The 26,491-nt window shown below is 48.4% G+C and overlaps 1 protein-coding gene and 1 long non-coding RNA gene across 4 annotated transcripts in view; one reads left to right on the top strand and one right to left on the bottom strand.

Annotated features, from left to right (window-relative positions):
• ZNF704 (zinc finger protein 704) overlaps positions 1-1,239 on the bottom strand; it is a 130,971-nt gene extending 129,732 nt beyond the window's left edge. The window contains exon 1 of the mRNA XM_019725454.2: positions 555-1,239. The gene's annotated coding sequence lies outside the window, so the exon portion shown is untranslated. The remainder of the gene's footprint in view (positions 1-554) is intronic.
• On the top strand, positions 1,216-25,437 carry LOC141568619 (uncharacterized). Of its 3 annotated transcripts, none has more exons than XR_012491791.1 (4): positions 1,216-4,111; positions 4,454-4,533; positions 10,257-10,399; positions 22,408-25,437. It is a non-coding gene; the product is annotated as an uncharacterized LOC141568619 (long non-coding RNA). The 3 variants fall into 3 exon arrangements; XR_012491790.1 differs by lacking the exon at positions 22,408-25,437 and adding an exon at positions 12,997-13,232; XR_012491789.1 differs by lacking the exon at positions 22,408-25,437 and having other exon boundaries at positions 10,257-11,787.
• Positions 25,438-26,491: the final 1,054 nt, after the last annotated feature.

Raw genomic sequence — 26,491 nt, 5'->3', positions numbered from 1 at the left:
GAGGGCAGGAGGCACCGCGAAAAGCTGCCAGCAAAATGCATGCAGAAACCAAGGGCTTGGCTTTCCCTGCACTGGGCTTACCGGTTCCCTCTCAGTGCCTGCGATGGAAACTCATCAACAATTGTTCTTGGATGAAGACAGGCTGAGAGATTGACAGGAGAAGCTGCTTGCTAGTTGCAATGAGCCTGAGTCGCCCTCAAAAGCAGGAAAAGGGGACAGTCCTGCTTCCAGGGGAAAAATGAAATCTCACCCCTCCTACCTCGCACGTCCCCACCTGGCGCAAACCGGCGCCCACCTCGTCCCACCTCCAAGTTCCCGACCTCACAGGGACAAGTGGCCTTTTCCTGCAGCCGCACGAGATAGCAACACTGAGCCGGCCTCGGAGCAAGGGGCAGCGGCCGCGCGGAAGGTGCGGGGGCCCGAGGCTGGGCGAACCCGGCCCCCCGCGCTGCCCGCGCCTGACACACCCCTCCCGGCAGCCAGTCCCCTCCCCGGGCCGTCCCCTCTCGGGCGCGTCCCTTCCCGGGCCGGCGGGTCCCGCGCCCCGCACGCACCTTCAGCGCGCCCCGGGCAGGCCCCCTGGGGACCGCGCGGCCAGGGCCGAGCGGCACGAAGCGCTCCTCGCCGTCGTCGTCGTCGTCGTCGCCGTCCACCACCTCAACGACCACCTCCTCGTCGTCGTCCTCGTCGTCGTCATCCTCCTCCTCCGCGCCCCCTCGGGGCTTCTCCGGCACCCGCCCGAGCGCCCGCCGCCGCCGGCTCCCGCCCTCTTCGTCCTCGTCCTCCTCGCCGAGAAGCAGCAGCACCGGCGACGCGGCGGCCCCGGCGGCCCGAGCGGGGCCGGTGCCCGCGCCGCGCGGCAGCGGCGGCCTCCCGTTGTCGGGGGCCGGGCCGGGGGCGGCGGGCGTGGGGCCCCGCGGCGGCCGCCCAGGCTGGAGCGCTTGGCCAGGCGCCGCGCCTGCATGCCCGCGTCCGGCCCTGCTGCTGGGGCTCCGGCGGCTGCTGCTGCGCCGGCCGCTTCCCCGCGGCCGCGAGGGTCGCCGCAGCCGGGCGCCGGGCTGCGGGGCTGCGGGGCTGCGGGCTGCGGGCTGCTCTCGCTGGCGCCGGGGCGCGGGCTCCGGGGCTACGGCGGGGCGGCGCGGCGGGCGCGGGCGGGGCTGCGAGGGAGCGAGCGGCGCGCTGCCGCCTCGGCCGCCCGGAGCCGCGGGCCGCGCTGCGCCCCATGCGGCCGGCGGCCGGGCCCGCGCCTCTTGGGCCTACAGGGCCGCCCCGGGCGCGCGAGCCGTTGGTGCCGCCGCCGCCGCCGCCCCGCCCCGCCAGCCGGTCCCGCAGCCCCCGAGCCCCCGTGCCGACAAAACCCGGACTGGATCTGCTCCCCGGCCCACGGCCTCGGAATCCGGGGCTTTGCAAGCGGTCGGCGGGGACGCGGGGCGCCGCTCCCCACCCGCGCCGCTGATTCCGTCTGGACTGGGCGCCGCAGACTCCGGCGGGCCGAGGCAGACTGCGAAGGAAGCGCTTTGCCGCAAGTCGTTTGAATGGTCTGTGCGGTGCGTGGCGCCCGCGCTCGAGCCTCTGAGAACGCGGGGAAGGTGCACCAATCCCAGCCCGGGGGCCGTGGCTGGGGTGAGTCACCGGGAGTCACCCAGGACGGCGGGACTCCGGAGACACTTCCACGGCACTGCCGGCCAACCTGTCCGCCTCTGGGCGCACCCCTCGGGGTCCTGCCCGCGGAGGACCCGCGTCCTGTGTGAAGTCCCCGGTCTCGGCTGTCATTTCTGCATTTCCACCGGGAGCGCCTGCTTACAACGGCTGCAGCCTGGGAAGCTTTCTGCGCTCTGCATCCGGTGTGTGCGCGGGCTGCCGGCACTGCCGCGGCCTTCGAGACACAGACAGGACTGGGGGCTCAACACTGCTCGAGCTGGTATTAAAAAAAAATAAAAAATTAGTAGGAGGCAAGAACAAGTCTGGAAACCAAGCACTTAACCAGTTTGCCGCATCACTAGTGACGCTGTCACTTGCTGAGGGTTTTGAGGTGTGACAAAGAAAAGTCACTTGCCACTGTTTGGGGGGAGGCTATGGAGTAGGCGCTTTACATTCAGGTCACATGGCCCGGTCTTCCTCTGGGGGCCGTTCTAACTCACCCGGCGCTGTGGCAGGCGCCTCGGTGAAGATGGCCTCGCAGCTCAGCGCCCTTTCCCTGTAATTACTGGTGGAGGTTTAACATGTGCCCTGGGAGGCACTTGAAGGGCGCTCATTAAATGCGCACTTACGGTGTCTTCCAACTGTTGAACATTTCCACGGGGATGATGACAAAGATTCTAAAAGGAACTTTTTGTTCTCCCTGAATCCGATTAGCTTCCTGTTAGACCTATTTCAGGTAATGACACGCTCATTAGAATCACTCAGGCCCAAAAATAGCGGGACCATATTAACTCCCTTCTCTCCCGAATCCCTGGAGGCAGATGCCCAGCAGTCACCTCCACTGTTCTGCCTGAAATGTCTCTGGCATCCTCTCCTCCCCTTCCATCCCCGAAGCTCCTACATACAGCAGTTCAGGGCGACAAAAGTGACCTCTCCACACCCAGTTTCTCCACAACACTCCTTCCCCCGACCCCTCCAGAGAGCAGCACTGGCTCCCTCTTCCCTAGACTCCCTTCAGATCATGGCATGTAGCAGTTGAATTTTTCATTCGTAAATATTCCGTTTGAAAAATTCAGAGAGCGAAAACGACTGGGGCCTTTGAAGAGACAGGTGTGTTGGATGAAAGAATGGAGAAGGGTCACTGAAGTGGTTTCAGCCCGATTGCAATTCCTTTACCGTGGTCGGACTGGGAGATGATTTGAGAGCGAGGCAGCGGGGTCTTTCTCTGACCAGAAGAATAAAGATCGGATGCAGGGGGCAGCTGACAGGTGCTGTGGTCAACGAGGACACACCTGTGACACAGGGGGTTAGTAGTTAAGCCCAGGGTCTCAGGAGCCAGGCCTGGGTCCCAATCCCGGCTCTGGAACCGAGCAGCTACATGTCCTTACTTATCCTCTCGTGGTGCCTCAGTTTCCCCATCTGTTAAATAGAGATAACGGTAGTATCTATGTAATAGTAAAGTTGTTTTGTAGAATAAGGAGTGAATATGTGTAATCGGCTTAGAGGAGTACCTGGCCTGTTACGTTAAATGTGTTGATATAAACAAGGTAGCTTGGGATACTCTCTAAAAATAACAAGTTGGCTCACTCGTAAGTAGGCCCAGAACTGTCAATCACTAGCAAAAACATGCTTTTAAAGCCCGACTACATCTCATCAAGGGGCTGTGGTCAGGCCAAGGATAAAGCTTTTCATGTCTGAAGTTGCCACAGATGAAAGAAAGTAAATGTTTTCCTGAGAACTGAGAAGAAAGACGGATTTAAGCGAGTCCATGATTGGTATTCATGGGTTAGCAGAAGAAGTACTAATTTACACCATTGTACTTTCTTTCAGAATTCCTATATACACTTTGAAGTCAGCTTGTTTTTTCTCTCAGGCCAGATCTGGCCCACACACATCTATTCTCTGGCCTTACAAAGACTGGCCTTGGTATTGAGACCACGAAGTGAAGGCTAAGGTCCCAGAAGCGGTTGGGCCAGGCTGCACTGTGAGGGGTGAGGAGGGTCGAGACGGGCAGTGAAAGCAGCATTAGCCAGGCATGTGCAGGCCACAGAAGACCAGCCTCATGAAATAGAGGACATTGAAATCAAATGACCTAATTCATCAGGAATCAAGAAATGACTGAAGCTACGGGCTCGTGACGCGCGTTGCACTCATGCTATGGGCTCAGAAGTCAAGGAATATCTCATGATGCCAAGCAAGTGGGTAGGAATCGTGGCTGAAACATAACACACTTGTACCTCCAAACGGGGCACACTTGCCACCGAGAAGGAGGCGCGCCTGTAAGCCAGTGCATCTTCCAGACGCTCCGATTTAACACATCATCATCTAAAACATTCCGTCATTCCTGCAACATGTATTTATTACGCCTGCTATGTGCCAGGCCTTGTTCTTCGCACTGGTGTGCGGCAGGGAACAAACTAGCTCTCATCAGGGAGGGGAGTAGACAATAACCAGAGAAAATAAGCAAATGGTATGATTCTGTAGATGCAATACATGCTATAGAGAAAATAACGCGGGGGGTGGGGGAGAGGGGGGAGAGAGCGCTGGAGCTGTAATATAAAGAAATGAATATTGATATTTAGTGTACGTAATTATTTATTACTGTAATTATATTTTACTTACAATTATTTACAATTTTACTTATTTATAATGCCACGCATTTATTGTTCTATGCTATCAATTTATAATTAATACTGGAAATATATTAAAACAAACATGAGAAGAGTAAGGAGTGTACTGTGAAATTTGAATGAAAACTTGCGGCAGCGGCAGTTTCAGGCAGTGTAATGGATTCCATCTTCCTCCCTTTTAGGATCTGTTCTTCTTTGTGTCCTGCGTGCTTTGGCCGCCTGGTTTGGGAAGTGTTGAGGAGAACCAAGAATGGACGTTGGAGTAAGTACCGTTCCACACCCACAGAGCAGCTGGCTGCCTCAGCCAGGTTTCTTCTGACTCTAAATGATTCTGAAGCCTCTGAGTTCTGAACCCCAAAGACACCCCACACATTTTTTTTTTTTTTGGTATGAACTGAGAAATTGTATGAACTGAGAAAACCAGGCTCCATTTGACCTTTGGTTCAGTTGTTTTTAAATTCAAGATTCAGAAATATAATCACACTCCCCAAACTGTGAGGTGTGAATGACCATCACCAGGAAAAGACAACAAACTAACCCACCAGCAACAGTCGTAGCTCTTCAATGTGCTTGCGAGGGGCGGGTCCTCTTAAAAATTATTTTAAAACTGAAGGTAGAATTCTGCCCTTTAAATAGGTTATACAAGTATGACTAGCTTAGTTTTTCCACACTTCTGGGAAACTTAGAAATGGCTTCAGCTGATGACTGTCATCCCAGCGCATGAAAAATAGATTAAGGTTAAGAAATCACTCAACTATAACAAACTTTAGGCTGAAAACCTGTGTGAGTCAAGCATAAACCTCCACCCAGAGAAATGTTTCTTCCATGAGCAATTAACTTCAACCTTTTTTAACAAGACAGTGTACTTTCAATACAGTTCTTTAAAATACCTCTCAGACTTAGATTTTTTTTTTTTGGTAGCGAGTATAAAAATGATAGAATTACTTCCTTATTTAGGTAACACATATTTGCTGTTTTGAGGTGTGTGTGTGTGTACAGAGAAAGAGATTTTGTCTTTGTTGCTTCCTGGTCACTTTAAGTCGTCTCATCTTGGCACTTGAAAAGCAGTAGAAAGACCACTGGACTGGATCCCAGAGAGCTGGGTTCGAATCCTGCTCTGGGGATTACTAGTCACACGACACTAGTTAAGTGCCCAAATCTCTGCAGGGCTCACAACTCTAAAATGAATGAGGTGCACTCTTTAAGGTCTTTCAACTCTTGAGCTCCATGATATAAGGTGTTACCCAAAAGCATGTTTTAAAATTAAGCCAAATGCCCATTATTAAAATCCACAGGTGGACTCTAATATGTTTGCCTGCAAATGTATATATGTTTATTTATAGGTATCTCTTCTAAGGCAATCTAAGGTGCCATGTCTTAGGACTGCCATTCTGCTCCTATAACATCACCTTTAATTTCATTGGCCTTCCCTGCTTTGCTGGGAGTACAAAAATTATGAAATTATGCATATGCTTGCTGCTATCGTATTTTGCTAGTTATCTCTTCGGTAATAAGATTTTCTAATGGCTATAAAGCAAATAGTTGCTGTTTTTCTTGTATGTGTTAATGTCCCTTTCCACAAAGAGGATTGCCTTAGTCTAAAATGTGTATATATTTACGTCCTACTAATGGTATTTTCCTATCTCTGAAGCTTTTCTCTCATCTCCCTTTTCCTATAGCTCTGGTACAAGTAACTGAAATCCTACTCATTCTAAAGAAAAAAGAAGGGAAGGGATTTATCAGCTTCGGTAACTCAGACACAGATGGGCCTGAGCTCGGGGAAAATTAGATCCAGGGCTCACGTGAAGTGTGGCCTTCTGTCTCTGAGTGTGTGTGTGTCAGTTGTTTCATTACGTGGTCAGTTAGAGCCAGGGCTAGAGACAGCCCTGGCCACACACCTGTCTGTCACCCTTGTGACCAGGGACAGGGGGTCCTTGACCTCCTGTAGCAGTTAAAGAAATCTCAGAGAAGGACCCTAGCTGGTCCAGTCTGGACCATGAGCCCACATCATTGGAAAGCTGTGATTGGCCACCTTTCAAACTATGAGGTTAAGGGGAAAAAGGATAGATTGTGTAAGAGACAGAAGGACGTAAAAGGTGTTATACATATAACCAATACTATCTGAAAGAAACATACCAACAATTCGAAGGAGAAAAAAAATCACATCTAATCTCTCTACCCAAAGACAACCACTGTGATTGTTTGGTATATTTATTTTTATTTCTTTTCTACGCATCATTTCTTTTTTTGTTATGTATTATGTTTCCACCTGGTTTTATAATGTAAGCTTTTCTTTCACACGTGGCAATATAACTTGTAGATGGATTTTTGAGCTAGTAGGAAAAAAATACATCATGAAACGATTACAAGCCAATGTACATGAATATTTTTATCATCTCTGGGAAATGACAGCCGTTTTCAACAGCACATGAAGTCAGAGCCATAGCAAAAGGTTGACAAATTGGACCCCAAAAAACCTTTAAACTTTATGACACAGACACCATTGAAAAGTTTTAAAATAGGTGAAAGACAATTAGAAGACATTTTCCCACATAATACCAAGGATTCATATACAGCAAAATACATCCAATTCAGTATTATTAAAACAATTAAGTATACTGTTCACCTATCAGACTGGTAGACATTTTAAAGCTTTGATAACATTCAGTGTTACGGAGAGTATGGACAAATAGATACTTATGTATACTATGGCAATACTTTTATAACTCCAAAATGCGTCTGCTGTCTGACCCAGCAATTCCACCTCGAGCTCGCTAGCCTAGAAAAACATGGCACACGAGCACAAAGAAACACAGACAGGGTATTTGATGCAGCACAGGATTTAACAGCAAAATATTGAAAACAGAGTAAATATTCATCAAAAGGAGAATGGTTTAAAAAAACACATGTCTCTGACCATGTGTGAGCTACTATGCAGTGGCTCGAAAGAGGAAGTCACTGTAAAGAGTTCAAATTTTTAAGTGAAAAGTAAATTTTTAAGTGATAAAGTAATATTCAAACGCGATCTCATTTGTGTTTAGAACAAAACCCCACAAACGTGCTTTATCCTTGCACATAGTAGGATTTCAGATGGAAAGATGGATAGAGAGATGGTGCAGTGTCTGAAGGATACCTTCCAACCTTGGGAGAGGTAATGGGATTGAGGCAAGAGGCAAAGAGAGTTTCCTACTTTCTGCATTTTGGGGCTTTCAAACTAGAATGTATTCAAATGCTGCCTAGTGCATTTTAAAATGAAGAGTGAAAATTTTTCATAGCACAATTTTTACTAGAGACTATTCTGTCAAGCCATGGTGCCATGATTTCACCATGCCTTGCTATTTTGTACAGAAAGCATTATACATTTTTTGGATTCTTTCCTTAGTTTCAGTGCCAGAAGTGGAATCAGTGGTCAAGGGTACATTTTACTAGGCTTTCTGGAGGCGTTGCCTCAGTTTACATTCTGACAACCATGATAAAGGGGCTGGTTTCCTGTTCTCTGCTTTGCTTTTATCATATCTCACTCTTTCCATCTTTCCCTCTTTGCTACTTTGATAAATGTCCCATAAAATCTCATTTTGTTTTAATTTATTTTTTTGATCATTAAGAAAGAAAAGTCTTTCCCCATGTGTTCAAGTTTCATTTCACTTTGTGTGCATTTTCTTCTTAGCCTTTATCCACATGCCTGTGAGTCTGGGTTTTCCTTTCCACTTGTATGTGTTTTCGACATTAAAAATCCGACCGTCGTATTTTTTGTAAGTACTTTGTTGTTTTCACATGTCTTCCCATTTTCTTCCCAAAGCTATAGACTTACCTGTAGCTCTTTCTTTTCCTTTCTTTGCTGATTTTATTTACAAGTTCTTATCACTCTTTCCCCCTGGACAACGTTTGTACTGACAGCTTCTGCTGGGCTTCGTCCCTTATCACTTTCCTTCCATTCTTGTTTTCCGTAAAAAAAAAATTTTTTTCCATCAAGGTTTCTTTTCAGCCTCCATTATTTTGTTTATATGTTTATCTGATATGATAATTTCCTTGTAGTATGAGATGTGTGATTGCTGGGATGAATTCTTAAAATTCCGTGTTCAGATTTGATTCTCCTTGACTTAGTTACTGATTACACGCTTTCCTGTGTGTATTTTAGTTAACAACCCTTGGTTTATCCTTTCATGCGGAGAGAAATATTTCTGACTTTAAATCATCAGCAGCATCATGATAATATCTCTAATAAGCAATGGTTTTCAAAATACTGAACCGACCCCCTCTGACACACTTAACAGGAAAGCGAATATGAGCATATGAATGGCTCATCTGCTAGTGCATTCGGTGATGATGGAAAGGTCCCTGCTCTGTCCAGCGAGGTAGCCACTCGCCACGGTGATAAGAGTCTCATCCATCCCCTGCACCGCCAGGAACTACCTCATTTTAGTTCCTATGTTTATTTTATTGTCAGGCTATCCCAGAGGGGAGAAGTACCTGAATTAACCCCAGCAGCCTATTAGAAGAGTCTGGGAAGCCGGCACATATAATGAGACCTCAGCACCTGCTGATAGAAATGCCCCTAGGGTTCCTTAAAAGGTAGTTGTAAATTTCTTTCTGTTGTTGTTATTGTTACGCCTGTTAATATGAAAAAGAAACGAGAGGCTGCATTTTGTAAGGAGTGTAAAAATGGGTGAAGGAGGGCAGAGCAGGGAGCAGCGAGCCTGACCATCTTCCATTTTTCTCGCTGTGGATGCAGCGATACCTAGCAGTTGTTTTCTCTTGTCTCTGCAAAAGCGAAGGGAGAACTGCTTGTCCCACCACCTCCTACATACCAACCCCACTGTCCCTGGTTGACGTCAGAATGCAGAGTCTGGGGCAACTGGAGCATCTGAAGACCATGAGGAGCCTAGAGAGAAGGAGAGGACCCAGCTCTTGAGGGAAGAGAAGCACAGACAGGGCATGTTCCTAAGGAAAATATCGTTCGCCTCATGTCCTTAAGTTATACTGCAAAAAAAAAAAAAGTCTATCATCAGGACAGTTTCTGGAATGATCATCCATAAGATGCATTATCAGGTGATAACCATAGCTGGCACTTACTGAGTGCCAGCTTCTCTACCCGCGTCATCTCATTTGATCCTCTCCCTAGTCCTATAAGGCAGATACTCTTATCATACCCATTTTACAGATGTGGAAACTAAGGCAAAGAGAGACTAAGAAGCACGACTGGTAACTGGCAGAGCCAAGATTTGTCTGATTTCAGCAGCAGTATCACCGACACTAATTGGGTGCTCAAATGTGCCCGGTGTATAGTCCTAAATGCTTTTCTCTTCATGAGGAAGAATGTAGCTATGATCACGCCATTAGTTCTGGAAAGTTCTCCATCATGTGCTGGCAACAAATAACCACATTTGCTTATTGTGTGCTTTCTAAGTGCTAGCCATGTTACACAGATTACCCCCTTAAATCTTCACAGCAAATCTGGATGTTTTACCTCCACTTTATTGATGAGAAAATGGAGGCCCAGAAAAGGCTTGTCCAAAATCACACAACCAACAGGTGCAGCAGCAGCGGAGGCCCTCAGGTGTGCGGACTCCTGAGCTGCCCTTCGAACCTCTGAGCCCGACTGCCTCCGACCCAGACACTATAAACTGGAAATCATTTCACTTCCTCTCCCCCCCCCCCCCCCCCCAAGCTGGATGCTTTTCCATCTCCTGGTGTCCACGTGGATGTGTTTCTTTTTCTCCGGGCATGTAACAAACCCAGATCTTGCACATTCATTTTGCAAGTCACACTCTGAGACCTGCCTCTGCTATGTTAACATTCACTACTCAAGGCGGGGACATGTTCTCTGTCCTTACAGGGTTCGCTGCCCAAGAGCCAGCGCACGCAAGTCCGAGTTTAAGGAGTCCTGGTTAAGGACACGGCTGTGACATTTTGCTAGAAGGTTGGCAAATCTCTAACAGATAAGCCATCACTCCTTCAGCTTCTCTCACCTTCGTGTCACTTCAGAGTACCTGGCAGGGGACTGAGGACTTCAGTGGTGATCCATCAGTGATGGGGACACATTCTCCGTTGCTTCATCGCCCTGGGACTGTGCACAGGAAGCCAGAAGGAACGCGGCGCCCGGGAAATTTCTCGCAGGTGTTAACCAGGTAAATTCACAGCACGAGCGGCAGGCCGGCCCCGGGCCCCGCGCGGCCTCCCCTGTCCTCCCGGGGCGCTCGCCCACTCCGAGCGCTCCAGGTCCTGGTTTTCCCCGTCGCTGCCTCGCTGTAAACACGCGGGGCTGCAGACAGCGGCGACCGCTATTGGAGGAGCCCGCCGGCCGCCCCTGCGCCAGGCTCCCCAGCTGTCAGTTACTCGCACAGTGTGAGCCAGGTTTTGGCGCCACAGCTGGGAGTCAGGCTTTTGTTCCACAACAAAAACTGCCAGCGCCCAGCCCCGCGAGGCCCGCACCAAGGAGCCCTCCTGGTGAATGTGCCCCCCCATCAGAGACGGCTCCCTCTGCTCCCAAATAATCACAGGGAGACAATGTGGCCAATTGCGTCTGCACCAGCGCCCACCCTGCTCGCAGCCGCCGAGGGGACTGTCAGGCACCAGGAGCCTGGTGGGAGCGCAGCTGGTGGGCTCAGGTGGCAACACACCTTGTGGGGAACCCCGCGGTGGCCGGCGCCGGCTTCCTGCCTCCTGCTCGCCCTCTGCGACCCACAGGCTGTCCTTCTGGCTGAAACAGGTTCAAGGATTCATTGAGTCCAGGAAGAAACACTAAAGCATTACACCGCCCAAGGCGGTTCACGCCATTTGTGGGCTCTGGTTATAAATACACAGGGACAGCTTCCTTTGATTGCTGCCAAGTTAGAACACACGCAGATCCACGTTGGTCCCGGCTCTGAGAACACTCACACCCTAAAGCCTGAATCATAAGCCCGGTAGAGGACGGGAGAGGGTTCTCATTTCAGAAAGGATCTTCAGGTTCCAAAAGCACTGGAAGACTCACATACCCACCCACCCTGACTACGCGCCCAACTCAAGATAGGAATTCACTCATGATAGGTTTCCCTGCGTCAGAATGTTCTAGTTCTGTAGATGTCCATGAGTCAGCCCCAAGCTAACCAAATCAAAGTTGTCTAAAGAACCGCATGGGCACAGTTCTGGAAATGACTATGAGGGAGTCAGACGTCTGTGTGTGTTCACAGGGGACTTCTGAACCACAGAGTGGGGTCTGGGGTGGAACCATGAGTGGAGGTGTCCCTCGGATAGGATTCTGAGGGTGGGTGTCTGCTTCTGAGGCCAACTCTGATTTTTCTGGCTGCTGCCACCAGGTTCACCGTCAGGACCAGGGCCCATAGATCAAGGGCAGAAAAGAGTGGGTTGATACTTCTGTTGTTGTTACATTGAGGAGCTATTGCTCGTGTATCGATACGTTTTTTGAAATGTGGGTGCCTCCTTCCATGCCACCTCCCTTCACCTGAAACGGTGAGCTTGTTCCCAAGAAATGAGTCAGGAAGGAAGGGAAGCAGGAAAGAAGGAAGGAAGGAAAGAAAGGAGGGAGGGAGGGAGGGTGGGAGGGAAAAAGGAAAGAAGGGAAGAAGGAAGGAAAGGAAAGAAGAGAAATAGAGAATTGAAAAAAGAAGAGGACAGGAGCAGATCACTGAAAGGAGAGAGAAAACTGGCCGGTGCGTAGCAAAGGCAGGTTTCCAAGAGCTAGAGCAGCTGAAGCCTCGGGGCCCTGCCTCAGCTCAGAGCTCAGCTTAGCATGTGCCCGAGGCACGCTGCCCTGGCCGCGGGGTCCCCGGTGTATTCATAATTCTTAACAACTTTATTGAGATACAGCACACACAACACCAAACGATACCTTTAAACTGTACAAGTCAGTGGATTTCAGTATAGTCACAGAGTGGTGCAGCCATCACCATGCTCTAATTTTAGCGTATTTTCATCACCCCAGAAAGAAACCCTGAACCCATTAGCACACCTTCCTCTTTCCCACCCCCAAGCCTTGAAACCCAGGCAACCACTAAGCTATTCACTGTCTCTGCAGATTTGCCCATTCTGGATCGTACATATAAGTGGAATCATAGAACATGTGCTCGTGTGTGACTGGCTTCTTTCATTTAACATAATGTTTTCACGGTCTACCCATGTTGCAGCCTGTATCATTTCTTTTTATAGCTGAATAATAAATCGTTCCTGGTAGGGCTAGAGCACATGCTGTTTATTCAGCCATCGAATGGTGGGTATTTGGGTTGTCTGTATAGTTAGTTTTGTACCTATTTTGTATATGCCCTGCTGGTGGTCGTAAGGAGTGAGAGGTGTCGGGAGAATGTCAGCACAACCTACACATCTACCTCGCCTCCTGTGACGACTTGCCTCTGGCGGTTGTCAGGGAGCTGTGGGACCCTATTTGTGATCCCTAAAGAGGGTATGAGACTCAGGCTGTGCTGGGCCCTGTGCAGGGTACACGAAAGTCCAGGCTTCCGGGTTTTCCCCTCAACCCCAGGGCCTGCCCCACGTGGACAGGAGCAGAGGGGAGAGGAAGGGTCCCAGGACACACCAAGCCTTATCTCCCTGCCAGGGCATTAGGTTTAGGAGCCACTCCAACTGTGATCAGACAGCTGGCATTCTCTGAAGGCTTGCTCCAGCAAGAAGACCTGCCGGAGCAGGAAGCTGGAGGAAGTTAGAAATGTGGCATGGCTCACAGGCTGCAAGAAATCTTTCTAACCATCCTTTTTTTTTTTTTTTTTTTAAGTTTAGTCAACTATGCTAACGGAAAGACTGGATGATCTGTCAACTTTTTCAACGGAAAATTATATCACACAATTGTCATATGAAGAAATAACAAAAGGGTCTACAGAGAGGAGCAATGTCAGTGAAAACGGTAGAGAGAGGAATTCCAATATTCTGCCCCTCTATCAAAGCAAAGGGGAAAAAAAAAATCCCAAAAAACTGGCAAAAACGGTCAGAATCAACTTTCTTCGAACTCTGGAAATGAACTACAGGCTTGCAGCCACCAGGGAGTACGTCTTTGGGGAAAATGCTGCATCTCAGGGACAGCAGTGAGCTCTGTGGAATTTTAACTTCCTCCAGGCCCGTGCACCACACCCCAGCTCAGAGGTCGCCTTGAAAGGAACAACCTGCATTCTTACTGCCAGAGGGACAGACTGGACTCATTTGCAAAGAATTGTAATTATTTTCTTTTTATCTGGTGGCTCCATGGAAGACCAACTAGAAAGACTTGTCTTTATCTGCCCAGATTTGGAACTGGCCCAGTTCAAAAGCTATTAGCAGGGAGGGGGACATTTTTCTGGAGCATTTTACAGGCAAATGGTTGAGTTGCTGCTACCTGAGGCTATAGATACCAGTAGCAGTTGGCATAAACTAAAAAGCTTGGGAGGAAAGCCTGGTAAATGAGATGTCCATAAAGGCTTTAAAAAGCTCACACCCATTCCTAGGAATCTAGAATGCCATGTATGCTCGAGAACGTCCTAGGATCTGACCTCTGGCTGACCTTGAGCCTCTGCACAAGAAGAAAGTGAGAAAATGAAAGCTAAGACACATTTGTACACTTCTGGGCTGAGTGTTGAAAGCATGCCTCAACACACACACGCACACACACACACACACCCAGCCCCTTGGCAAAAAGTTTGAAATATTTTTGGTCCCAGGCATTTAGGGAAATATGTGTCTAATCATTAGCTGACTAATAATCTAACAGAACAGTGACTTCAGTGGCCATACTTGACAAACAATACAGACTTTACAGAGTTAGGTCATAAAAGTCATTGAACAAATAAACAACAGTAAGTAAAATAAGCAACAAAGAACAAACCTTAGAGAGAGGAGAAAATCTGATTTCCAGAGTTGCCACATTACAATATTCAAAATGTCCAATATTCAACCAAAATTATAAAGCATGAAAGGATAAAAAAGATTACATGTCCTACATGCAGGAAAAATAGAAATTAGTAGACGCTGTCCCTGAAGAGGTCCAGATATTGGATTCACCAGAAAAAGACTTTAAATGAACGATTTGAAATATGTTCAAAAAGCTAAAGGAAACCATATATAAAGAACTAAAGGAAAAATATCAGAATGAAGTGTTATCATATCGAGAAGATCAATAAAAAGAGAGAAATTATATTTTAAAAAGAACAAAATAGAAATTCTAGAGCTGAAAAGTACAGTAACTGAAATAAAAAAATCACTAGAAGAGTTTAATAGATTTGAGCAGCCATCGCCCCATAGCTTTCTGGCCTCCATGTTTTCTGATGAAAAATCAGCTGTCAATCTTATTCAGGGGATGAGTCATTTGTCTCTTAAACTCAAGAGTCTTTGTCTTTTGATGGTTAGATATGATGTGTCTCAGTGTGGCTCTTTTTGACCTTATCCTACTTGGAGTTTATAGAGATTTTTGGATGTGTAAATAACGTTTTTCTTCAAATTTTTGTTTTCTGCCATTATTTTTTTCAACTATTTTTTTCTGTTCCTTTCTCTTTTCTTCTCCTTCTAGGGCTGGCATTATGCATATGATAGTGCCCCATAAGTTTCCAAGACGGTATTCATTTTTTGCTTCATTCTTTTTTTTCTTTTGTTCCGCAGACTGGATAATCTCAATAGGTAGTAAAAGAAATGACAAAGGAATTAAAATGGGACCCTAGGAACTATCTAACATAAAAGAATGCAGTAATGGAAGAACTGAAGGATAAGAAAGATATAAGCCATACAGAAAACAAAGAGCAAAACAGCAGGCAGTCTCCTTCCTTATCAGTAGTTACATTAAAATGCAAAATAATTAAACTCTCCAATTAAAAAGCAGAAACTGGAAAAATGTATTTAAAATGATCCCACTGTTTGTTGTCTAAAAGAGACGCATTTTAGATTCAACGGTTATGAATACATTGAAAGTAAAAGATGGGAACAGATATTTGAGGCAAATGGCACCTAAAAGAGAGCTGGGGTGGCTGTATTAATATCAGACAAAATAGATTTTAATTGTTATTAGTGACAAAAGATATCTTATAATAATGAAAAGGTCAATCCCTCAAGGAGCTCTAACAATTATAAACAGGCATACACCTAAGAACAGAACTCTAAAACACTGAAACAAAAACTAACAGAACTGAAGGAAGAAATAGACAATTTGACAGTAAGTAGGAGACTTCAATGTCCCACTTTCAATAATGGTTAGAACAACTAGAGAGAAGATCAGCAGGAATTAATATAAAACCAATGCAAAAAGAGGGTGGTCAAGGTCACTGAATCGGTGACCGAACGCAGATTTTCCAACATTAGGAGAATGCTGTCCAGCCGTTCGGTCTGCACTGAAGACTGGACAATAGAAAATGGACTTAAATTGCAGCCAAGTGTCCACAAAGCAGGATGTTTCAAGAAAGAGGAGGGTCTGGCAGAGGACGCAGAAGAACCCGCCTTGGTGACCCTCAGGAATAAATCTACCTCAGGTGGTTTTGATTCAATCCTAGGAGGATGGTTTGTTCGGATTTCTGACTTTCCCTGCAAGCTCCATGTCACCGTTTGATCTGAAGGGAAAGAATATATAGAGGCACGTCCCCAATAATGGATGCAGCACAGAGTCCTTTGCTTTTCTTCTTTTACTTTTTATTTTACTCTCTCCTACCATGGGCCCAGTACAAGGAGCTACTATGTAAAAATAATCTGGACATTAAAGTAAAATAAGTCATATGTAATTATTAAGTGTGTCGTAGCCCCGTCAAAAAAAAAAAAAAAAAAAAAAAGATTCCTAAACCCCAGTCCTCTCTCCAGCCTTGCCGGTTATCTCCCTCTTGATGAATGGGAGTGATACTCATTTGTAAATGCTTTTGGCAAACTTACCCTACGATTGTTTCCATTATTTTGCAAATTACAGACATTGAGATGAAGACGCTGTAATTTCCTAGCTTTCCCTTTATTCCTCCTTGGAAAACTGGTATTGCCCTGGCATCCGTTCAAGTTGCTGTTATTCCATTTGAATACAGCAAATTCTTTAGTGTGATTAGCAGACTTCTGCTCCTTCTTTGAATATCAGTCTGCTCGCAGAGATGAGTTGATTTTGAGCCCCGCTGTCTCTTTGAATCACTGCTTCGCTGATCTCAAAGATTTTCAAGACAACAGACCCTCAAGTATTCCTAAATGACACTTTTTTTGTGTGTGTGCTCGCTTTTGAATTTGTTATATGTTTGGTAATTGTACCATCGTCTGGAACTTTTTTTTCCCCCCTCTTCTTTCAATTGTCTGATTCTAAATGTCTCCCTCCTTCGTTACTTAAAAAGCTTGAAAATATGCAAGCAGTTGGGTTTGGTAATTTGCTATTTTTAAGGTGCTTTCTTTTACTATTTCAGTTTTTCTTTTTCCTCATACATACATCTCTCGAGGTTTTACAATGTTTTGTAAGCAGTGGTAAGTAGCAGGCACTTAGGGGCATCTCAAATACACAGCCGGTCTCCCTTGCACACTGCCTTTCCAATCCATTCACTCATTGCACTGGAATTCCTTTCCCCCCACATCAGGCTCTCCTTTCTTAAATCTCATGTGGGTGTCTACCCAATACAATACTGATGGAGCAGTCCTCAGCTTTGGGGAATACTAAATAAATACTGGCCAAATGCAGCATCAGCTCCCTTTGGGTGCTTTGGTTCAAAGCACTGTGAGTGAGTGAGCCCACATTTTCCCCTGGAGTAAACAAACTCCCCTGTGTGTCACCCTGCATGGAGAGGGGAGGGTTTTCTCTGTATGGGTCCATGTCTTTGCCGGTAATAGCTGCTGTCTCCTCAGTGTTTACCTAACAGATAGTCAACTGTCTCAACGTGGCAGGGCTTGTGTTCAAGTCGCCTCATTTTACGCATCATGGCCCTGAGAGCAAGTGTAGGGATGCTGGCAATTCAGATCTGCCAAAGAGGAACCGAGAAGGTGAACCTTGCCAACTCTATACAGAAAGAAACAAAATTGTATGCTCATGTTGCGGAGACCTGCAGAAAAAAGAAACGTCAATCCGTGAAGGAAAAAAAAATTCATGCTTGTTTGGCCGTCGCACCTCAAATTGCCAAAGTTACGGCCAGACGTTTCAGAAAAAACATAGTACATTTAGGAGCCACTAACGCTCCATGGTTTCAGGTATCCCCTGGGGGGTGTTGGGTCATATCCCCCATGGATAAGGGGGGAATGACTGTATTATCATTTAGTTTCAACAACTGTAGGGGAGAAATGTATCTTTCCCTCCATTGTAGATGGCACTGTGGTCAACGCTGGCGTGGTCGGCCAGCCATTTGGTTATGGAAAGAAAACAGGAAACAAGCCCATTCTCGCTGCAGCTTCAGTCTGAGGCAGGCTGGCCTCTGCCGACTTGAGCGCTGGGTTTTCTTGTCAATATTGTGTTTCCCATCCCGGTCACATGAGCTTGGATAGCACGATGAGTCACAGTTAACTGACTGCTAAATGAGGAAAATGTAATCCATTTGTTTCTTTCAAATTAGATCCCCCCCCCAAAACAGTTTAAAGCTCTTTTTCCTCAGCAATCAGAGTGGCAACCTAAACAGCCAATGCCTTCCCAATGTGTGCTAATTTGGCTTTCTATTCAAAGTAAATAAATTGTCGTTTTGTAGTATCATCTTCCTACGTCAGGGCAGGGTTTTGAGTCCATTGATCTTTTTGTGAAGGTGCTTCAGGGGTACGGGGTTTCTTCTTGGGGTGTGTAAACGTCCTGAAAATAGACGTTGGCGATAGGTGCACAAAACTGTGAGTGTGCTAAGTGCCTCTGAATCATGTAATTTAACAGAATTAAGACGGAAAATTTTATGTTTATTTTGCCACAATAAAAAAGAAGAGATCATGGTGACACATACCTCACAGGGTTGTTTTAAGTCTTCAGCTACCTGGTAAGCACCTAATGACCGAGGTCCGTGATGGTATTTGCAGGGAGAAAAGACGGGGCAAGCTAGAAAGGGCGTCAGAGAACTCAGGATGGAAAAGGTGGGCTAGGGAAGACGTAAGTGACAGCCGGGGTGGTGAGGGCTCAGGAGACGGAATTGTGTGGAGACTGTAGCGGCACTCGGACAAGGTGGTGTGCATGAGAAAGGTGTGCACACAGGGGCACCTTAAATGTGAGGCAGGTATGGCAACCTTTTCCCACAATTCTAAGCCCTGGGCTTGTGGACAGAGTGAGAGGACAGTCAGTGAACTCGGTGCCACGTGTAGAGCTTCGGAAGCCCTACTGCTAAAGTGACCAAATTTCAGGTTTTGAGAGACCGTCCACATCAAAGGGCCTCATTTCTGAACACTCACATGTAACAAGGAAGAACAGCCGGTGGCACTTTGGTGGGGCTGCACGCACTTGTCAGGCAGCCCAATGACAACACTGTGGTGTTCGATCCTGCCTCTTATGGAGGATATTCTAGAGCATTCTCCGTGAGCACCTTCCGAGAGAGTGCACCTCCAGGGGGAAAGGATTGCACCCCAAAGGGGCTCTGTGGGCCCTTTAACGGAAAGATGTCTGCCTCTCACTTGCACAGCCCCTGAAACCTCTGGCATCCCCCAATGTCCAGGGCACATTAGGCCAGGCGTGACCTACATGCATCACATACGGGAAGCAGCTGTGATTCTTAGGGTCGCACACAGACAGACAGGAGAAGGCGGGGAATGAGGTCTGAGCCACTCCTGACTCACAGCTATTTCTCTCCGTGCCCCATTTCCAGGCGCCTTCCTGGCAGACGTCTCTTAAGAGGGGAATAAAGTCCCACTTGCAGCAGGCTAGGGTTCAGGAGGCCTGGCCGAGTGCTGGAGAGTCTGGGGAAAGTGTGGGACCAGCTGCCTTGGAAAGCTGTGCTTCCGTCTTGCCAGTGTGGTGGGTTCAGTTGCTTGTGGGCGTCCGTTTCCAGTTTCCTGCCTCCCAGGCCCTCACCCATCCACCCATTTCCTTTCTTCCCCTTCCCTACTAAGTGACAATCCAGCTGGGCTCCTGGACAGTTTATGAGGCAACTTTGGTGGAGGGAGGAGGGTCGGTTGGGGACATGGGAAGGGAGTGAGCTGGGCACACGGCTGAGCGTGGCAATGACACGGCACAGGGTGAGGATGGGGCAGACGTGGGGGAGGGGAGCCCAACACCGGGCTGGGAGGGAAAGGTGGACTTTCCCGTGAGACCCTCTGTGCAGTGAGAGGACCTGTGGGTGGGGAGGGGGTGGGGCTAGGGGTCTCTTAATTAGGACCTTGGAGGAGATGAAAATGAGGATTCTAACCCTCCTAAATGGCTTTTGGCAGTAGGACTGGTCCTCTCTGAATACGGAGAGGAGACCACAGGAAGTCAGCTTCTACTCGTGTTACACAATAGAGACTTGGAGACCCTTATGATGACCGAGGTCCAAAGGTGCACACTTCCCGTGATAAAATAAGTAAGCTCTGCGGGTGTGTGGACAGCACGGTGACTGGCGTGAATAACACTGGACTGGTATTTGAAAATTTAAAGGAAGTCCGTCCAGGACATGACATCTCTCAAGTTCACAGTCACCTTCTCCCTCCATGAACTTGGAGGAACAATATCAAACCCAACCAAAACGGTGCTTTGACTACAAACTCTGTTTCAAAACTTCCAAGCCAGAGGAAATTGTTTAAGACGATTTCCCCCAGCACAAATGAGTGTAAGCGAAAGGGGAGGAAGGAAAGCTTGCCGACTCACAAGATCTCTTTTCTCCACCAAGTGCCCGCAGGTGTGGACCTGACCATTTAAACATCCGCCATTACCTTCCAGCATGTGCTGGTGGTGGTATTTTGAAAAAGGAAAGAGTCCTCTTTGCTTCCACCCGCGGGCCTCTCGGACTGTGGTTCCCTGAGGATGGCTCTGAGTTTGGAGGTGCTCCCAGTGATTGGCAGGGCCCCATCTTTGACCCCTCGGGGGGCCCCCGTCTTTAGCTCTCTTGGGAGATGGAAGGACTTCTGCTCGGGACTTGGCTCTGGTCTTCTCTTGGCGTCTCACCCATTTGCTCAAAGTTCAGGGAACTTGACAGACAGAGTCTGTTTGTCTGGCAAGACAAGTGAAGGGGCGGGCGAGCCTGCCATGTCACACTGCCACCTCTGTCTGTCTCCTTGCAGGAAGCCTCCTTTCTGACCAGGCTCACGTTTCTGTTCTACTGGGACCCTTGGCCCTCCAGTGTCCCACTCCATACAGCTCCCAGGACCCCAGGAGCAGCAACAGTGTGTGTGTGTGTGTGTGTGTGTGTGTGTGTACGCGTATGTATGTGTTTTACTCAAACAGTCAAAAAAACAAAAAGACAGAAGGCTTAGACAGTTCCAGGAAACAGACTGTCTGAGGCTAGACTACCCAAACCCAGCCAATATCATTTCTGAATTTCTGATTATTATTTCTGGTTTTATTTCCCCCCTTCCCTACCCAAAGAGTAAAAAACATAAGGAAAACTATGTATACGCACTAAGCTTTCAAATGACCAACTATTTCAACTATAGTGTTTTAATGGCATCAAGAGAATGAAATTCCCAGGATTAAAGATTATATATTGTTTCTATGAACAGCAACAACAACAAAACACAACCGCAAAAACCTTTGTGTGAGTCTTTTAAAAATCCTACCTTTTAAAAACAGCAAAAGTAGCCGGGGTCATTGTCTCCACGCTGACACGGCCGCCACGTCGTGCCTGCCCGGGAGCTGCATGAGGCATGATGGGAGCCAGTCCCTCTCGTCGCCCTGACAGGACGGAGGGCGAAGGTCAGCTCCACTTCCTTCCTGTGGGGGGAACTGGGAACTGGGTGGCTCCCTCCTGATTTCATCTCGCGGGGGTGGAGATGGTGCGCGTGGGATCAAAAACACCACAAAATGTCCCAATGTTTTGAACGTGGCTTCTTCTTGACTGAGGGTTCAGGTGGTTGCTGCAGGTTGTTACTGGTTTCTATAGGTCCCAGAAAATGACTGCTGGCTGTCCCCTGGGTCACCGGGGAAGTTTGAAAAGAAAAAAAAATCTGCAGTGTCCAAACCACACTGCAAACCAATTCAATCAGAGCCTCCAGAGGCTGGACCTGGGCATCAGGGTTTCTTTTGAGATTGTTTTTATGGTGGTAAGAGATACGTAACATACAATTGACCAACTGAACCATGTGGAAGGGTACAGTGCAGTGTCATTAAGCTCATTCACGTGGGGTGCAGCCGTCCCCACCATCCATCTGCAGAACTTTTTTATCTCACCAAACAGAAAATTGGTACCATGCACCCTCCCCCTCCCCCAGCTCCTGGCAACCAGCATCCTACTTCTTGTCTCTATGAAGTACATCATTCTAGGTCCCTCATAAAAGTGGAATCATACGGGATTTGTCCTGTTGTGTCTGCCTTATTTTACTTAGCATCAGGTCCTCAAGGGTCATCCACGTGGTAACACAGAATGTCCTGCCCTTTTAAGGCTGAATACTATTCTATGGCATGGCTAGACCCCCAGCCTGGATCTCTGGGCTGAGGGGGCTCGTTTCTCACCCCTCTGTCGCTGAATTAGAGGTTAACCACTTTCTACAGCTGACTTAGAGGCTTGTATCGCAGCCAAAGCACAGTGTGGATTAGACAGCTAAAGATGTCTTTTCAAGTGAAACAAAGAAATTAATTAAAGCCAGACAGGAAGCGTCTCCAGTGTGGTGTCTGCATTGCAGCCTGGCTGGGGCCTGCAGGTGCCAAGGAGGAGGGTGCAATGTGGCAGGTGGTGGTCTGAGCCAGACCTGGTGGTGGACAGAGAACCCCTGGTGGGGTCCCCGGTGGCCACCGCTGTTAGGGCTTGTGAGCAGGCTGGGTGGCCCACGCCCGTGGGGAGGGGTGGTGCTGTGTGTGTGTGTGTGTGTGTGTGTGTGTGTGTGTGCTTGTGTAGGACCGGGGCGGGGGTGGGAGGGGGACACAGACATTAAAGTGTCATGATGGTGATGAAAGGGCATCTTTTCTTTTCCCCGGTGAAAAGGGACGGGGTCTCTGAACAGAGGAACAGAGAAAACACCACGTCAGGTAGGACAAGAAGTGAGGCATTGCACGTATTTACTCCTTGTAATTCTTTGTCCCATTGTTACAGGTGAGTAAACTGACGTGGACAGGCTGGCTTTGACCTGACGGAGGACCAGTGGTGAGTAAGTGCCATTGCTGGGGTTTGATTTCTGGTCTTTGATCCCACAGCGAACCTGTGCGCCCCCAGTTCCCACTCTGCTTCTCCAGTGGCCCCTTCCTGCAGCCCTTCCTTGCATCAGGGAGGGACCTTGTGTCCTGGAGACTTACAGAAGTGCGACTCCGGAAGGAAACCACTGTGCCCTTGTCGGCCTCCGTGACTTCATCTGCAAAAGGAGGCAGGTGAATTAGGTGGACACGGACATTCCTTCTGGCTCTGACATGCTGTTTGCAGAGGCTGATGGGTTTTAGGAGGGCGGGGCCGGGGAACCCAGACGCGAGACGAAGGTGGATAGCTGCCCTCATGGGCCCCAGACACACATACGGACATTTAGTTTCTCGAAAGTGGACTTGGATCGCACAGTAATCCCCTCTCTCAACTGCAGGCGCACTGGTCTTAGAGGGAAATGAAGTGCTTGGCACATCGAGCGCTCAGCCTCGATGTGGTGAATGAAGGAAAGCTTGGCTGGAACCCGGTCTCCATGGGCCATGAGCAGAGAGACGCAGAGAAGCATCTGTACCAACAGGATTTAAACAGACACTTACTAGTGAGGCCAAGTGCTGGTCTGGATGGTTTTTTTTAAAAAAAGGAAACACAGATTCCGTTTTGGTGGGCTGGTTAAATGGCTTATTTGATGTGGCTACTTTGTAGACCGAGATATCCAGCTCCACTGTTTGTAGCAGAGAAGAAAAGAAGTGAAAGTTTAAAGTCACCGCTTGTTTCTCTTTGTTTGCAAAGAGGGAGACCCAGAGTAGGTGGTCTTTTGTATGGAAAGGCCCATTAACTAGTCTTCCAGTGTGTAACGGGCTTCGTGGCAGTGGAGAGCGGGACTGCACAGAGTTCAGGGGAGGCCCCGGGACGCCAGGCTGCTCAGAGGAAGCGCGTGGGGGGCGGGGGGTGCTGTGTGCGGTCCCACCGAGGTGCTTACTCTTCAGCACTGACGTTCACCTTCCGCAGCATCTGTTCCTTTCTTAAATGCTTTGTGTGAGCGAGGGAAATTGAAGAGGTGGGGTCTGGGTCATTGTAGACCAGGAAGGAGACCAGTCGCAGGAGCCAGGACAGGAGATGGGTGATTTGACACGCGCTGGGGCAGTGGGTGTTGAAGGGCCCAGCGCTTCACGGAAGTCATCCTGGGACAGGCTTGGATGTGCCCGCGTGCACGGGTGGGGTTTGGTTTGCACGTCAGAAGGGGTGTGACCTTAGCTGAAATCGGTGCCATGGGGTTATGGACTCGTGAGTGTGAGGGACGTCTGGTTTAGGACACACGCTAAAGCAGGGCCCAGAGCACACAGCTGCTCTACTCCAGGACACCGTGGGAGCCCACCGGTGCCAAGGGACATGAACATGTACCACTTTCCCAAGGAAACAGCCAATCTGTTAGTTTTACTGTCTCCCAAGGAACACGACGTAGCTAGTCAGCATGTGGAAGATCCTGGGGACAATCGAAGGTCACTGGGTCCAACCAGTTATGAAACAGAATGAAGTGAGACGTGCCCAAGGATTGAAGACCATGTACAAAAAGAGCTAACAATAATCACAAAAAGCTAAACAATAATCTTAAGGCACAACAAGACTCTCTGAACCGAAAACATTTCATTTTCAAAAGCTTCTCAGTAATTAATGAGTAATGAGTGAGAGAGTAGGGAATATGGTTTTGTGCGTGTGTGTGTGTGTGTGTGTGTGTTTGTGTGGTACAATGATTTTTAATCTGAATTTAAAAAATGAGAGTTGGTTCATACTGGCCTGGTCAGGAGAGAGAATTTAATCCCAGTACATTCCCACTTCTCTCTGGCCGCGGGCCAGCTTGCTCCTTCCCTGAGTCTTTCTTCAGCGTACACTTGTCTACATTCACGTGACTATCGTTTTTCACCCAGTGTTGGCTGTGGTCATGATGGAACATGACACTTACTGAGATTTCGGCAACCTCCTTACTAAAGCCCTCGCACGTGGCTCTCGTGTGGCCGATCATGCTTCCGTGGAAACTCCATCGTTTGCCAGTTTGTTATAACTGGACACTGTACCTGTTTGCCCTCTGTGCCATGATATTCCATATCTGTGACCAGGAAGCTCAAATCCTCCCCCAGTTGTAGATGACTCAGGCCTCCCCTGGGTCATCCAACATAAAAGATATCATCTCTTACCGCCCTCAGCCCCCTCCAATCAAGACACTCCCTATTTCATCACCATTTTTTTTTTTACTTTATTCCGTCTCATTTATGTTACTCATCACTTTTATGATCTGTGATTCATTTTGGTAAATCGTTTTTCTTCCCCCCTGGAATGTAGGCTTCCTTGGACCAGTGGTCCGTGCCTGGGCTACAGTGGGTGCTTCATAGTTACTTTCTTGGGGAGTCCGTCTTTTCCTCCTGACCAGAGCTGGCTTGCTTGTTAGAAGGGTGATTCTGGTGATGGTACGGAAGGTACCAGAGAGGCACTTAGGGTGGGTGTGGGCTGGACAAGGGTGGGGATGACGGGGGAAGAGAAGTCTGGGAGGCCTGGCAGGTCACCTGTGTTCATTTATGTCACTTGTGCGAGAAGAGCGGGGCTTTCCCAGCCAGGAGCTTGGTGTTGGGGGCGTTCCCTGCCTGGGGTGCTCTCTCTCCGGCTTACCCTTCCCGTCGCAGCTGAACTGCAATCTGCTCACAGAGGCCTTTCTGGACCCCCATCTAAGTGGGTCTCCAGACACTTGGTAGAGCCAGCTGAGGTGCTGAGTGCTGAGTAGCCTGAGTGTTTAAAAGCCGACACTCAGGCCCCTGGCAGGAGGGCCCCAGTGAGGCAGGGGTTGGCACTTCTTTCACATAGTAAGTGCTCAGTAAATATTTATGGAATGGATCAATAATTGGCTTTCCGGTGGTTTCTTCTGTTTTCCTGTTAGCTTGTTTTTCTACTTTGATGTTGCAATTCTGTATTTTTTTCCTTTTGGACCTGAGCATTGAAAGCTGTTTGTTTTGAACGACTTGTCTGTTTTAGAAGACAACTCTGCCAGGTGGCGACGCTGTTTATCTGCATGTCAGATGTTCCCCCACCCCCACCCCCCACCCACCACCCCGCCCTGGCTGCGGCTTTTTGGACCAGTTTCACTTGGAGGACATCCCTGCCTTGTTACACGGCCATCAGCCCAGAAAGTCACAGTCTCAGAGAGGCATTCGGGAGGGGCAGAGCTCAAGTATAAAGTCCTGCGAGTTTTTCAGCATTAGTCCGTGACAGGCTTGAAGGTCTACGGAAGAGAGAGGTGGGAGAATTAAAATTAGATGAAACCTCTACACAGTGCTTTCTGTGTGCAGGAAACGGCGTTAGGCCAGGCGGGACACTTCAAAGCTAAAACCTGCCCCCCCCCCCACCCAGGCAAAGGGGGCAGCTGGGCAAGCTGCATTCCACTCCAGACCCCTCGCAGTTTGGGACAACAGCAGGACAGACAGAGAAGGAGCTGTGGAAACAGATGTGACGCCTGGCGGGTCGTCGGGTTGGGATCACCCACGGTTTAGCCTTGAGATTGTAAGAATCAGCCAGAGGGACGGCAAATATTCAGAATGGTGACCTTAAAGGAGGTGCCCTTACCTTCAGTAAGACCCTGAAGTATTAAAGGAGTAGAGAGGAGGGGAGGGGAGGAGAGGGGAGGGGAGGGGAGGGGAGGGGAGGGGAGGAAAGGAAAAGACTCATAGTATGTGTTGTATTTGCAGAGGGAGAAAGGTGGGCCAGTGAGCAATGTTTTTCCTAAGTGACACACAGGACAGGCGGAGTACGTCTGGCTCACCTCAGGCGGGCCTCAGAATTCCCCACTCCCTTGGAGGAACACTTGTTAAACGTACACTGCATCCCAGCATTGGTAGCACACCGCTGACAGAACCGTAGGAACTGTCCCCGGAAGCCTGCCCCAATGCTGGGCTCCAGAACCCCCATTTCCCCAGGAGCCCAGGTAGGAAAGCTGGTCTGTGACCCAAGGATTCCAAACACGCCTGTACTTCTTGAACTGCAAACGGTCCCAGGAGTGGGGTCAGTAACCCGTGCAGGAAGGACCTCGCTCGGTAGAAATAAGCAAGTCGGTCCCTATGGAAACTGGGAAGGGGGTGAATATTTATAATTGTGCAGAAGGGG

Source organism: Rhinolophus sinicus, linkage group LG14, assembly GCF_036562045.2.
Source record: "Rhinolophus sinicus isolate RSC01 linkage group LG14, ASM3656204v1, whole genome shotgun sequence".
Taxonomy (NCBI): domain Eukaryota; kingdom Metazoa; phylum Chordata; class Mammalia; order Chiroptera; family Rhinolophidae; genus Rhinolophus; species Rhinolophus sinicus.
This window is presented reverse-complemented; position numbering and strand designations above follow the sequence as displayed.